This window comes from Myxine glutinosa, chromosome 1, assembly GCF_964187855.1.
Source record: "Myxine glutinosa chromosome 1, kmMyxGlut1.1, whole genome shotgun sequence".
Lineage (NCBI taxonomy): Eukaryota > Metazoa > Chordata > Myxini > Myxiniformes > Myxinidae > Myxine > Myxine glutinosa.
Window position 1 is genome coordinate 170,971,857 of NC_136261.1, and position 14,990 is coordinate 170,986,846.

At 43.6% G+C, this 14,990-nt stretch overlaps 1 protein-coding gene and 1 long non-coding RNA gene across 2 annotated transcripts in view; both read right to left on the reverse strand.

Moving 5' to 3' along the window:
* The window catches only part of LOC137431149 (POU domain, class 2, transcription factor 1), a 235,343-nt gene that overhangs the window by 174,358 nt on the left and 45,995 nt on the right, over positions 1-14,990 (reverse strand). The window lies entirely within an intron of this gene.
* On the reverse strand, positions 6,039-7,024 carry LOC137431158 (uncharacterized). Its single transcript, XR_010985206.2, has 3 exons — positions 6,899-7,024; positions 6,535-6,642; positions 6,039-6,175 (listed from the first exon to the last, which is right to left on the reverse strand). It is a non-coding gene; the product is annotated as an uncharacterized LOC137431158 (long non-coding RNA).

The following is a 14,990-nucleotide window of genomic DNA, read 5'->3' on the forward strand; positions in this document are numbered from 1 at the left end:
GTTAGTGTTCTTTTACAGGGGGTTGGTGGCTATTGTTACGGATTCATCACTTCCATTGTTGTGGTTTTCATCCACTTGAAACATTTCTGGTTCCATGTATTATTATTATTGTGGTTTAAGGGAAATGACGGTTATTGTTGTCAAAAGGTAAAAAGGTAAATGTTTTAAATCAAACCGGAACCGGACGACGACGAAGCGGAAGGAGAGAAAAAGAAGGCGGAGCGAAAGAGTCGGAGAAGAAGCTGGTTGCTTTGCGGTTTGGATCGAACGTTGTCGAGCAAGAGTCACGCACTTTGGGTTTCCTGGGAAAAAGGAATTCCTGCGATAAAGTTGTTATCGCTGTGACGGATCATCCTGCGTGTCAGGTTTGGCATTAGATTCCGAAGAATCATCGCTGGATCGTGGCGACTCGAGAACGAGCCGTCGGCCATTTTGACTCGCTCGCTTCGAGCAAACTTTCCTTGCTTCGTCAGCCGTTTCCACCGCTTTCAGACGCATCTGTGGTGTGTGTGTGCACCAAGGCTTTTGACGATTACTTTGCGGCTCGCCGACTGTGAACAGTGAAAGTTCATACCTGGTGGGCGCCTTTGGATTTCCAAGTCGCCGTGAGTGCGCCTTTGTGCCGCTTTAACCACGTGACCATTTTCTCCGCTTTCGCCGCGTGCGCCTTTCTGCCGTTTTGGGCGGCGTGACTGCGCCTGTCATCTGAACGAGATTCTGGTCTTGATTCGACGTCGTTCCGTTGATCACTGGAGGGGATCAACTCTGAGCTCGAAGACGGGAATATAGAGACATGTTCTTTTCCACTCACTTGGAGCACAGTGAGTTACCTTATGCATGCCAGATGATGGTACCATCATCGGAGATATATTGATTGTACTCTTGATTCCTATTATTGTTGTACTGTTATTCTTGTGTGATTTTAATACAATATTTGTTTGTATTATTGGTGTTTGTATTATTTGCAATTGGTGGTTTCACCATTGATTTTTGACACAGGATAAAATATTTTTCTGCCGTGACTCCTTTCGGGGCTCGGAGGTACACCGTGACCAGGGGGTCGGGGAGGAGCACGTAACACTATGTTAAAGCTCCTCTTCATGTCATCCATTTAAAGTCTGATTTGGTGTCAGGACCGGTCACCTCAGGTTTAGAAGCCACTCTTCCTGTAGAGGGAATCTCTTTTATTATCGGGAATGATTTGGCCGGTGGTCGAGTTTCTGGTAATCCGATGTTGGTTGAAAAGCCCAGTATGGAAAATAACACCGCACAGTTAGAGCAGGAGATTCCGGGTATCTTTCCATCCTATGCAGTGACTCGTGCTATGGGTAGGAAGCGCTCTGAAGAGAAGGAGAAGGAAGGCGATGTGGATTTGGGTTCCTTAGAGGAATTGGAGGAAAATTCTGAAAGAGGTAATAGGAAAGGGAGTGACATCAAGGAACTTAAGGAAAAGGTGGCATCTGGAACAAAAGAGGAAATGGAGTGTCCGTCGGAGACATCTGGGAACGAGGTTGAACAAACGGTGCTGGTCCGAAAGAGACTTGTTGAAGAACAACACGGAGATTCGGAGATCCGGAGTTTGATTGATAAAGCCGTTACAGAGGAAGAGGCTATGAAGATACCTGTTGGTTACTTCATGAAAGGGGAAATACTCATGAGAAAATGGAGACCACCGGAGGTGCCAGCAAACGATGAGTGGAAAGTTCATTACCAAATTGTGGTGCCACCACCGTACCGGAAGGAGATATTGAGTTTGGCGCATGAGACACCTTTGGCCGGGCACCTTGGAGTGAACAAGACATGTGACAGAATATTGGTACATTTTTTCTGGCCAGGATTGCGACGTGATGTGGCGGAGTTCTATAAATCTTGCCACTCTTGCCAGCTGGTGGGAAAACCTAATCAGAAAGTCCCATCCGCACCTTTAAAACCAATTCCAGCTTTTGAAGAGCCATTCAGCTGAGTGATTATTGACTGTGTAGGCCCTTTACATAAAACTAAGGCTGGACATCAGTATTTGCTGACCATCATGTGCGCTTCCACAAGGTTCGAAGAGGCAGTGCCTCTTAGAAAAATTACTGCGGCAGTTATTGCGAAGGCCTTGATTAAATTTTTTCACTTTGGTTGGCCTACCGAAGGTCATCCAGTCTGATCAGGGTTCCAATTTCATGTCAACACTTTTTCAGCAAGTGGTACACCTGTTGGGAGTGGAGCAAGTAAGATCAAGTACTTACCATCCCGAGAGCCAAGGGGCCTTGGAAAGGTTTCACCAGACATTGAAGAATATGGATCAGAACTTATTGTTTTGAATGTGACAAGGATTGGGATGAAGGAATACCCTTATTGTTGTTTGCTACGAGGGAATCCGTTCAGGAGTCATTGGGGTTCAGTCCTTTTGAACTTGTGTTTGGACACGCAGTGCGAAGACCGTTGAAATTGGTGAAAGGACAGTGGCTACAGGAGTCACAGTCAACAGTGGTAGAGTATGTCAACGGTTAGGCACAGATTGGCAAAGGCTTGTGAAGTTGCAAGAAGAAACTTGAAAGTGACACAGGATAAAATGAAAGTGAGACATGACAAGAAATCTCAGAGAAGAAATTTCAGTCCTGAGGACCGAGTGTTAGTGTTGCTTCCTGTTCCAGGTCAGCCACTACAGGCTAGATATTTTGGTCCCTATGCAATCGAAAGGAGGGTTAATGAAACAGATTACGTGGTGACAACTCCCGACCGACGGAAAAAGCGGCAGCTGTGTCATGTCAACCGACTGAAGAAATATGAGAGGAAGCCTGTGGGGAAAATGGTTCCTGTCTCACCTGCCGTGCCTGTAGTTGGGGTGCAAGAGAATCCAGAGGTTGAGGCCGGTGTGAAGTTTGATAACTTTGATGACCAGGCTTGTCCCAGATTGACGAACACGGAAGTGTTGAGTCATTTAGATGAGAAATTAGGTCATTTGACGAAGGAACAACAAGGACAACTATCCAGCCTAATTTTTGAGTTTGCACATTTGTTCACAGATGTACCTGGTCGTTCTGACTTGGTATATCATGATATTGAGGTGGGGGAAGCCACTCCTGTGAAACAACACCCCCATCGGATGAACCCTGTGAAGATGGAGTATCTTCGGAAGGAGGTTCAGTATATGTTGGAGAATGACATCATCGAACCAAGCAGCAGTGAATGGAGCTCACCATGTGTGTTGGTTCCAAAACCCGATGGCAGTTTTCGCTGTTGTACGGATTCAAAACGGGTTAATGCAGTGACCAAGACCGACTCATATCCCATCCCAAGGATTGATGACTATTGATAGAATAGGCCCAGCTAAATTTGTAACTAAATTTGACTTGCTGAAATGGTATTGGCAGATTCCTCTTACTGATAGAGCCAAGGAAATCTCGGCTTTAGTCACACCAAATGGGTTGTATCAGTACAAGGTTCTTCCCTTTGGATTGAAAAACGGGCCTGCTACATTTCAACGGCTGATCAATAAGCTCATTGCAGACCTTGAGGGGGAGGAGGCTTATCTGGATGATGTCATCATCCACACCATGACCATGGAAGATCATATTAAACAAATTCATGCATTTTTCAATAAACTGACCGAGGCAGGGTTGACCATCAACTTATCTAAGAGTGAGTTCGTAAAAGCACAGGTGGTGTTCCTAGGCCATGTAGTAGGTCAGGGTCAGGTGCAACCGGTGACAGCCAAGATAGAAGCCATTGATCACTTCCAAGTTCCAAAAGGGAAGAAGGAGCTTATGAGATTCTTGGGTATGGCTGGTTGGTACCGGCGGTTCTGCAGGAATTTTTCTGATGTGGTAGCCCCTTTAACGAATTTGCTGAGGAAAGAGACCAAGTTTGTTTGGGATGACAAATGTCAAGCTGCCTTTGCCCACGTCAAAGCGATATTAATGAGCTCTCCTGTCCTAGCAGCCCTGGATTGTCAAGAACCATTCAAGTTGGCCATTGATGCAAGTGATATGGGGGCTGGGGCAGTTCTATTACAGGAAGATGAGGATGGAGTGGATCACCCGGTGTGCTACTATTCCAAAAAGTTTAACAAACATCAGGCAACTTATGCCACTGTGGAAAATGAGACCCTTGCTCTCCTGCTAGCGCTTCAGCATTATGAGGTGTATCTAGGAACTACTACCTTTCCTATAAAAGTCTTCACTGATCACAACCCCTTAACCTTCATTCAAAAAATGAAAAATAAAAATCAGAGGTTGATGAGATGAAGTTTGGCTTTGCAGGAGTTCAACTTGGAAATTGAGCATGTAAAGGGCAGGGACAATGTCGTTGCTGATGCTTTATCCAGAGTGAACTAACTTTGGAAATTCCTGTAGGTTGTTTGGAAGTTTTGTTGTTTTATTTTGGGGAATATTAATTATTGTTGCTCACGTGAATTGATCATTTGGGGGTGAGTTTTACTTTTGTTTGTTAGGAGTTTTTGCATGCAAATAAATTTTTCACTATGTTCCAACTTTCTTTCTTGAGGGGGGGAAGTGTTACGGATTCGTCACTTCCGTCATTGTAGTTCTCATCCACTGTAAACATTTTTTGTTGCATGTACTATTATTGTTATCGTTTAAGTGAATTGGAGATAACTGTTTTCAAAAGGTTAAAAAAAAGTTAGCGTTTTAAAAGAAACCGGAAACCGGATCGGGAACCGGAAGACGAAGAAGAAGAGGAAGAGGAAAAGGAGGCGGAGCGAGTGAGGTCGGAGAAGGAGCCGAGCTGCGTTGAGGTTTTGAGCAAACGCTGGCGAACGGGAGTCACAAGTGAACTTTGGGTTTCCTGGGAAAGGGATTCCTGCGACAGAGTAGTTATCGCTGTGACAGATAAACCTGCGTGACAGGTTTTGCGGTTGATTCCGAAGAGAATCATTGGAATGCCGCTACGTCTCGAGAACGGACAGTTGGCCATTTGGCCTCGCGCCTGATTTCGCATCGCTCCAGGTTTTTCACCTCGCCTCAACCATTTCAACGCATACCGCCTTTAACCTGGTGTGTGTGTGTAACGTGGATTTCGAGTGGGAATTTGCGGTTCGCCGTGTGGGGAGCCATTGAACATCCATACCCGAAGGTGTGATTTCCCATTCGCCTCTTGAGGGTACCTTTGCCTATCTTTGGCAGTGTGACTGTCAACCTAACGGGATTCTGGTCTCGATACAACATCGTTCCGACGATCACTGGAGCATGGATCGACCTTGGTTTGAAGCTGGGCCATTGACATTGGGAATGTTATTTTCGCTCACTTAGAGTACAGTGAGTTATATTGTACGAAACTGATGGTACCATCATAGGAATGATATATTGGTTGTACAATTGATTAATATTATTATTGTACTGTTATTCTTGTGTGACCTTAATACAATACTTGTTTGTTGGTAACAATTGGTGTGGTTTCACCATTGATCTTTGACACCCAGAATAACACATCTTTCTGCCGTGACTCCTCTCGGGGCTCGGAGGTACACCGTGACCGGGGTTTGGGGAGGAGCATGTAACACCAGGCAAAATATCCAAGAACCAGGCAAAATATCCAAGAACCAGGCAAAATATCCAAGAACCAGGCAAAATATCCAAGAACCAGGCAAAATATCCAAGAACAAGGCAAAATATCCAAGAACAAGGCAAAATATCCAAGAACAAGGCAAAATATCCAAGAACAAGGCAAAATATCCAAGAACCAGGAAAAATATCTAAGAACCAGGCAAAATATTGCATATCTTACAGGTTGAAGTGCAGGATTTACCATTTTATTCCTTTTTGTACTGTTGCACTTCATGATCCTTACTTTGTTGTAATAATCCACAAATCAGGAAATTATTGAAGGATTTTAAAAGCTCCATTGTGTTGTACAAATTAAACATGATGCTCAGGACAAAGGAAGTTGAAAAGTAATTGTGTTTATTATTAACAGAGTGCAGATACAACAAAATAGTATTTTGCATCGTGCTTTGCTTTTACAATTGTATTTTGCTTCAATGTCCGGCTCCAGTAACAGCAGCAACTGAGCTCAGTCCACATCTGCTGTCCCTGAAGTTTACTCTCTGGCAATAAGCACTCATTCATTTCTTACACATTATTAATATATCCCACTCCTTCAGTTCAAGATGTGCCGCATCCGACTCCTGCATATACACCACAAAAGGCCACGTCCTCAGTCTTTCTTCCTGTAAAGAAACAAAGAGGTAAAGCACGATATTGCAAAAAGATGAAAAAATGGTTAATTTATCTCACGAAGGGTGGGCCACAATTTTACTTTCAAAATGTAAACTTTGTCCTTTAATTGCTCGAGAACATTTAAAATAGATGAAAGCAAGAAAAGTATTTGCATTGGGTGAAATCATTCTAAGTTAGGTGATTTTGGGCATTAAAAGAGGAAGAAGATTGGTGGATAAGTAGATGTGAAATGGTAGGTGTGGGGTTTGGGGATGGATGAAAAGGGGAGATGTGGATCGAAAATCCTGCCACTTTCTGACAGCAAGTGTAAGCATTTGATGATTTGATGGCCACTAATTGAATAACTTACCATGGCTTGTGATGAAGGTGAAAGGTGCGGATATACTGGAGATGAAGGATCTGCTTCGAGCGAAATGTGCTGCCATGCTCAGATTCTATTTCAATGGAAGCGGTCATTCTTCAAAGAAAAGTTGTACATGTCTATATAAGCTCAAGTTAAAGATTACATGGATGAGCAAAAAGTAAAAGACACGAATGAATAGAAAGCAAGAGCAGTGTACACAAATTAAAGACAAATTTAATGAAATGGGAATATGAGCAACGACAGAAATCTGCACTTGCACATGTACAAGACAAGAATGCAGATGCAAGACAGAAAAGTTATTTTCTACAAATTAAATTTTACAAACAAATAGATAAAACTATGGCCTTACCCCTCGGCACACCAAAGAAGCAGTCGTCACAATCAGATTCCCAGATTCATCGACACGGTGGGCCGAGCTCAAGCAGCAAACTCCCGTTCCTTTGTTGCTGGTCCTTCTCGCAAAACGGAATCAAACATGACGCAAAACATTCCTCTTCGCGTTGAACCTGCTCCATTGATGGCTGTATTTGAGTTTTTAGATTCTTAAATTTTTAAGCTTCACTGTGCATTGAGCAGGCGATATATTATTTATGCCTTGCAATTTCAATTCCGACAAAAGATTTACAAAAAAGCTTCAGAAGACTGTGATGATGCTGCATGGACTTGTTGAACATAGAGCAACCAGGACCTGCACACACCTGAGACATATCCCAAAATGTTACTGCATATCATTCTTGTTTGCCATTTTGCTTTCTCTCCTGAGAATCATTTAGCATGACGACGCCAGCATGACATCAGGAAGTTGCTGTGTCAAACCCTCAGAGATTTGTCAGACAGATGTTGACTCCCACAAGCGCATGGTCAGATGAACCAATTGAAACAGAAGAAGAATGGTAGATATTAACAGGGCAGTTGGTCTTAACCAATTCTAGAAGGGAGGATTTGCCATTGTCGGAAATCCAGGTCAGAAAGTTCTGAGTCTGGCTCATGGTCATAGAAATGCTTTGCTGCAGTGCCATAGCTGGTGATGGCACCATAGCTGGTGCCAACACCTAGACAATTGGCACGATGACAATTGAAAATCACTACATATGAGGAAGAGAGAGTTGGGATGAGTGGTAAAAATGGTCCATATTAGCCGAGAGAGATGTAAATAGAGTTATCACTCTTAGGAGGATGGTACAATGCACCGAAGAGGGAAGGTTGGAAGGAGGGGTGTTGGAAGGAGGGAGGAGGGTTGCACACAAAGGTATTCCTGGGGGTTTGGATGTGTAAAGTAGTACACGGACCATGAGAAATGGAGTTCTTGATGTGAAGTGCAACTCCGCCACCAGGACGGGGTTCAGGCTTATCAAACGAGAGGAGACAATAGCAAGGAAGTGATGCTAAGGAGTAATGGCCATCCTGTAGGAGGAAGGATTCTGTTATATAAAACAGATGATGTCCTGTTTATCAGCAGTGGCCTGCATTGATGGATCTGTCAGTTTGGAGCAAAGGTCTCTGATGGTTGAGGTCTACACAGTTAGGAAAAGGGAAAGAAGCACTGTTGGACAGATGCATGGGTATGGAGAAGGATGAGGGGAGCTAGTGTTACGGGATCCTCTACAATCTCCTGGTCTCGGTAACCTCCGAACCCCGAGAGGAACCCCGGCAGAAAAATATGTTACCCTGTGTTGAAAATCAATAGTGAAACCACACCAATGATTTATAAATGAACAATATTGTATTAGAAATTACACACAGGAATAACGGGATAACAGATGGCCATTAAGAGTGCACTCTATATATATCTTATATAAAGTCAAGTAACTCACTGCTCTGCCAGCAAATGAACGGACACTCCTCAATGTCTCTATGACTTTTCCCAAAGCGACTGGGATTCGCTCCAGCGGTCGATAGAACGAAATCCGGTCGAAGCCCGAATCTCGCTCTCCAGTCGATCTCCGAAGCGTGTACAGTGGGCAGGGGTGCTCTTCCCGCCAAACTGTACAACGGCGCCCTCCAGAGGCGCACCTTCACTCCCTCAGCAAACCGCAACGTAATTGGAGACGAAGCGGTCGCACCCACTCATCCCCGACAGACGGTAGGATGTTGGGGGTGAAGATGACACGAAGCAAACGTTCACAGGTGTCCGAAGCACGGGGTTCAAAATGGCCGACGGCTCTGGCTTGAGCCGATGCGATGAAGCGAGGATTCTTCGGAATCTCAGCGCCCCAAATCTGTCTACGCAGATTTCACCACTCCAGTGAATATTCTTATCGCCGGATGTCCCTTCCAGGAACTCAAAATCCCCTCGCGGCTGTCGGTAAACCTGGCTCGTTACGGAGCGCTGACGTCACGCGTCCTCTCCGACTTTGCTCGCGCTGCTCCTTCCTCTTCACCTCATTGTCTTCTCGTTCGGTTTCCTGTTTCACTTACAGTTATCCTTTTTAACTTTTGATAACCGTTCGTGAGTAATAAACCGTTTGCGAATAATAATAATACATAATATCAGCAACATGTCAAGTGGGTGAAAACCACAATAACGGAAGTTACGAATCCGTAACACTAGGAGAGGGGTGGAGGTGGATGGAAAGCTAGGAGGGGTGAGAGGGGGAAATGGCATGGTGGGATAAGGCTGGGAGGGGATGTGGTAAGGGGGAAGTCATGGGTGAGGTGAGGGGGGGGGGAGAAGGGAAAGAGTTGGGCAAGAGGGAAGAAAGGAGAGGATGGGGTGAGGGGTAAGAAGGGAAAGGGTGGGGTGAGGGGGGTGAGGGGTGAGAGGAGTAAGGGGGAAGGGGGAGAAGACAGGGTGAAGGGTAAGAAGGGAGAGGGTGGTGTGAGGAGAAGATAGGTGGGGTGAAGTGGAAGATAGGAAGAGGTAGGGTGAGGGGGAGCAGGAGAGGGGGATGAGGTAAGGTGAGGGAGAGTGGGAGGGGGGATGAGGTAGGGTGAGAGAGAAGCAGAAAGGGGGTGGGGGGGGGGGGGACATGAATTGGAAAGATACTGAAAAGGGAGGGACACAGGGACTGGGTGGGGCTTGGAGGTTGCAGGCATGTAGAAGATGACCTGTCACATGGAGGAGAGCAATGACATGAAGGGGTTTGACATCGCTGATAGACATGAGGGGGAGTTGATGGTCGTGTGCAGCAACTGGATCTGTCATGATCCAAAATTTTGATATAGAGAGACAGACATCATTGGAGGGGTGAAATTATTGGTTGTTGAAGATACGGTGCTGCAGGTGCAGAAGGAGGGTCGATGGACCAAGCATTTGTGAGCGAGACAGGTTTGGGGAATAAACCTCGTGAAGAAGATATATAGATTGTGATGAAAGTTGAAAAATGCTGAAAGATTTTTTTAATGGTTCCTGTATTTGAGGTGTACTGTACAAGCTAAGGGTTCTTGATGGTAAGAAAAATAATTTACACTGGTTGTACTCCTAGGGTGTATGGGAAGGTTTAAGAGTAAAAAAAAAAAAAAAATTGCATGGTCCCAGGGGTTCAGGGTGGGGTGCAGGGGAAAGACCACAACTCTCTCTATGTAAATGTGTATAGTATAGCGCCACCCGGTGGAAGCCGTTATTACAAATCGTAAGTCATAAAAGTGGGGAATGAATCCATCAGTACTAACCGGATATTTGCGACCAAGCTTCATTAAATACACCTCTGATATTCAGAAATTAAATATCTCAATTTGTGCAAGTGGAAAATTATATTTAATCAATTCCTGTTGGCGTCATGTTACACGTTTTAGCAAAACTACATATTTAACTCGTTAATTTTGGTCCCGTGCATTTCCACTTGACTCATTGATTTTTCTGGGTAGGTTTATCAGACCAATATGTACCATGTTGGTTTGACATTAAACATTCTGATGCATTCTTCTGCTGCATCAGTTCCTTTGGAACATCACTGTTTACAACTTGGGAATTCCAACTATTACAACTGGAAATGCATCTCTGATCATGCAACTTTGTTTTAAACCCAACACGAATTATTGAGATCACCAGGTGTACAAAGGATACCATTTGATCGCTTGTATTCTTTCAGTAGAACCATTACTTTGTGACACATCATTGTCATCATCAAGGCAAATCATCAAGGTTGCCCATCATGCATAACTCATGGGTCGTCCATCAGTGAATCAGAAAATGCTTCGCCTTTTTTCTCCAGTATGAAGCAATGGATTTTAGATTTATTTTGAAGCCAATCCTATTCACACATAACAGGCTTCCAAGAATGGTGGTGTGGTGATCAGACCGATCCTACTGGAATACCTACATGTTAAAATGTATTTTATACGATTTTAAAACGCATCTTTTTGACCGTGAACTTTACACTTTAAAAAAACGTTATTTAGGAAAGCTGCAGGTTGTAATTTTAGTTACATGTCCCATGTGCTGATTGATTAGGATAGGTTGTCGTGTGTGTTTTTCTCACCTAAATTATATGTTTTGTACAGGACCTGAATTAACTTTTCATAAGGAATCTCCATAGTGTTGAAAAATCGAAAGTGGTTAAACATTTCGCTTTAACATCCAGTGTGGATGTTGTTTCGCTTGTCAATTGCAGGTTCAGTCATCTATTACCAAAATCTAATTCCACAATAGAAGTTTTTCAGAAAAATAAGGAGCCATTTGCACCTACCCAAGACTGTCTGTCAACACTCTGTCTTCTACCGACTCCTCTCCGGCCTTGCTCCCCCAGCTCTGTCTGTGCTCTGTCCCCCAAATATTCCTACAGGTCGTACAAGATCTGCCAGCAACCCACTTATGGTTAAACTGCCAAAATCAAGACTCTCTGCTCACCTTCACTCTTTCATTCCTCTTTTCTCCCGCCTCTGGAACAAACTCCCTCACTCTCTTCAATCCCACTCCACCCACCATGTCTTTAAAACAGCTGTTCACCACCATCTCTTATCTTCCCCCATCCAAAACCTTGATCTTTTCTACCCCCGTCAATTCACCCCAGATCCTTGAAAGCAGTACCCTGCACTTTTTTGAAATACCGACTCCTTTCTGGAAGTCCTAGCAGTGTCCATGTGTTTTATACTCCTCCCACCCTCCCCCCCCCCCCCCCCACTCTTCCCGTGCCTCCTCCCCCCAAGCCCTCTCCCTCCCACAGATCTCCCGATATACCTGCTTTCAAATGTTGCACTTGTGTGCTTCCCTCTCTCTCCCCATCTTGTGTCCCGCTCCCTTTATCTGATGTTTTATGTGTCAGTTTGTCTTTTTGTGATTAATGTTAGCTCTTACACGAGCCTCGATCTTGTACACAAAAAAAACAAAAAAAAACATACAAAACAAAATATATATATTGTAGTGATGTGAGGTGTGGGTGATGGAGAGGGAGATGATGATACATTTTATTTTGTGACTTATCCTTACATTCAATTGTACCTTTTATCTTGTAATGTCAAATTTTTAAGTTGTAATAATATTAGTTCTAAATTTCAAATTATTCAGAAAAGTCCTTTTCATATGGTCAGTTTTCCCCCAAAAGTTTATAAAACAATTTGCACAAAATTATTCGTGGGATGCTCTCCAGCTTTTTCAGCCATAGATGTTTGATGTTAAAAAAAAAAATTATACACGTATTTTAAGCTTGCTGTTTGTAGCAAGCTAAGTACCAGGTCTGATTAACCTATTGGCCGAGTTCCCAAAAAGTAATTCTCTGTGAATTGGATCAATACCATTTAGTAAGGTTAATTTATTTTTTGTGCTAAGTATCAGAAAAGGGAATCGAAACTTTAAAAAAGAAGCCTTGCAGGTGTATTTCTAATTTATGTGCTGCCATCATTCGTATCAGGTGGGGTTTCATTGTATAATTATGAGACAGCATTGTGCAGCAGAGAGGACATACAGCCATGATATTGTATAGGCCTGCCATGTGGACGAATTGGACAGCAGGATGAAGGCTCTACACAGTGCTATCAATGCTGTGAACTGGTTTGTCATTGCTGACTTGCACAGAGATCAAATACTAAAATCGGAAAGATGTCTCGATTTAGATTTTTGAAACAGACAAACTTGCAATATTTTCCATTCAAGTTTTTATTCAAACTTTATTGGGCTTCACATCAATCGAAGACGCCTTCAGAATACAAGTGTGCATCAACAAAATAACAATAAATAATACTGCTGCAGAATTTATGATAATAACGGTAAATATTTCACTTTCATCGACACAGAACTTTACAAATTTCGAACAAACAAATTTCCTTTCTAATGTTGGTGTCTTTTTTTCATCCAAATGCAAACACTCCTTCATTTCTGGAGTGTATGCCAACCAAGTACTCTATCTCAACCAGGAAGCGATACGTCATGGTAAGGAACAGCTTGCAGTGCAAACATGTCCGAGAGAGATTTTCATCTATATTTCCCATTTAAATAGCATGTTGCGTCTCCAAATACCAAACTCCAATTTGCAAAGCTTGGTGCAAGATGGGGGGATTGGGGGCCCATAGCTCAGTGTGAGTAATGCTCTTAGACATGAGCTCACAACCCTACTTACATGCGTCTCTCCTACAATTCCGTAGCATCTTCAGCTCTATACGTTATTGGCATCACCAGTGATGAAGTGAGAAGCACAAGGATGGATACTCTCACGGCACTGGAAGGTCGGTGGCCTCTCCGTTTTCCAGTTTCTTCAGCGGTCTTGCTCCTTCTGTTCTCAGCCATCTGACCCTCCCCAGCTGCTCGAAGATGAATACGTTCTTTGAGAGCCTCACCCTATTAAAAGCCAAAATCCAGGCTTCCTGCCCACTTGCATTCTTTTTCTCCCATTTGTGGAACTGCTTTTTAGAAGCAGTTCAATTCCATGCTTCCCTCCAGAATGTCAAGTTTGCAATACCCACCAGCCATCTCATTTCATCGCCTATCCCAATCTGTAATCTTTTACTACCCCCATCAACACGACCACACCCAACCCCCTTAATTGTTTCCTTCCATCTCTACTCTTTTCATGTTTGTTCATTACCTTCCTTGTTGCATCTAATATTCCCTTGCTCTGTACCCCACTGTCAGTGTGTTGCATTTTGCCCTCGATGACCTCACCCTTCCTCGAGTCGAGATTTGTACGCAAGAAATAAACTGCTGTAATTGCACTATAAATGACGTGGATCTTGGACCCCTGATGTCACTGCTTGAATGAGCCTCTCCCATGGAGCCAAAATAAGGGGCTCACCTTGCCAATAAATGCAGAGATTAAACTGAAACTTTGAATACCAGGCAAGTTTGAACCAATTTTTCAGAATATGCATTTTAAAGCGATGGAGCCTTTCCTTTTCTTTTAACAGGACAAAAGGCTCATAGTGGAGCTGCAACACAAACACACATGGACATATAGACAAATTAATTGACATATGAGGGAAAATTACACGCCCAGACCAGGAATCGAACGCAGGTCTTCTGGTGCTCAACAGTGTTCTGCCATCTGGTGTGGTTCACAGATGACCTGGGTTTGATTCCTGGTCTGGGTGTGAAATTTTCCCCACATATGTCAATTCATTAGTTATGATCCTGTTCGTTTATTTAATATAGACAAATGCACGAGACAAACAACCACTGAGATTGGGGGAAGTGCTATCACTTCCTGGGGTACTCTGTGTACCAGCAACACCACAACAATGGCACCGCCTTTCTCACCACACTCACAGCAGGGCATTTACAAAGAAGGAATTTCTTCATCCCCATGGATGTCAACCTATGGGGATTGTCCGTGCTCTTAAGCTTTTAAATGCTAAACGTCAAGGAAGTGGTAATTCTCATTTTTAAAATCATTGCTAGGACTCAGCCAAGGTTTAAACTTCCGACCTCACAGACTCGGAGCAGATGCTCTAACCATTACATCATAGAGTTTGGCCTATTTTCACTTTCACCTTACTCTATCTAGTATCTCCAAAAAATGTTTTTTAACATTTATGGATTGTATAGATCCCAGGGTTCACAGAGTCCCATATTAAGTGGTCAGAGAAATCCTGTAATTACAGATTCATAACATTTAGGAATAGGCATAACCCCAACGACGAACAAGCAGGAAACAATGTAATCTATAATTATAAAACAGGAGTGTCAATCCATCTCCAAACTACTCCCTCAGTTTTGGGGCTGGCCCCATCAAACCTCCTGTGGAACGTTTTGGGGTCCCAGCGCACCTTGGTAAAATTGTGGAAGAGCTAAAACACAGAATGGATCGGGATGCAAGAGAACAAAAGGAATAGCAGAAAGAGATAGGGGAATACCAACAGCTGGGTTGAAGGACAAAATATAGGGAGACTTAGACAAATAAGAGATGTCGGGAAGAATGAGGGGCAGGGCAGGACACACAGAGTGGAGAAGATGGATACAGAACTAAACTCAGGAAGAAAAACTGTACATTTGGAGAGGTGTGGATTTTAGGGGGGGAAGGGGGAGGTTAATAGGTGCAGAAAATATCTGAGATGGTGGTGAAAAGTTGTCT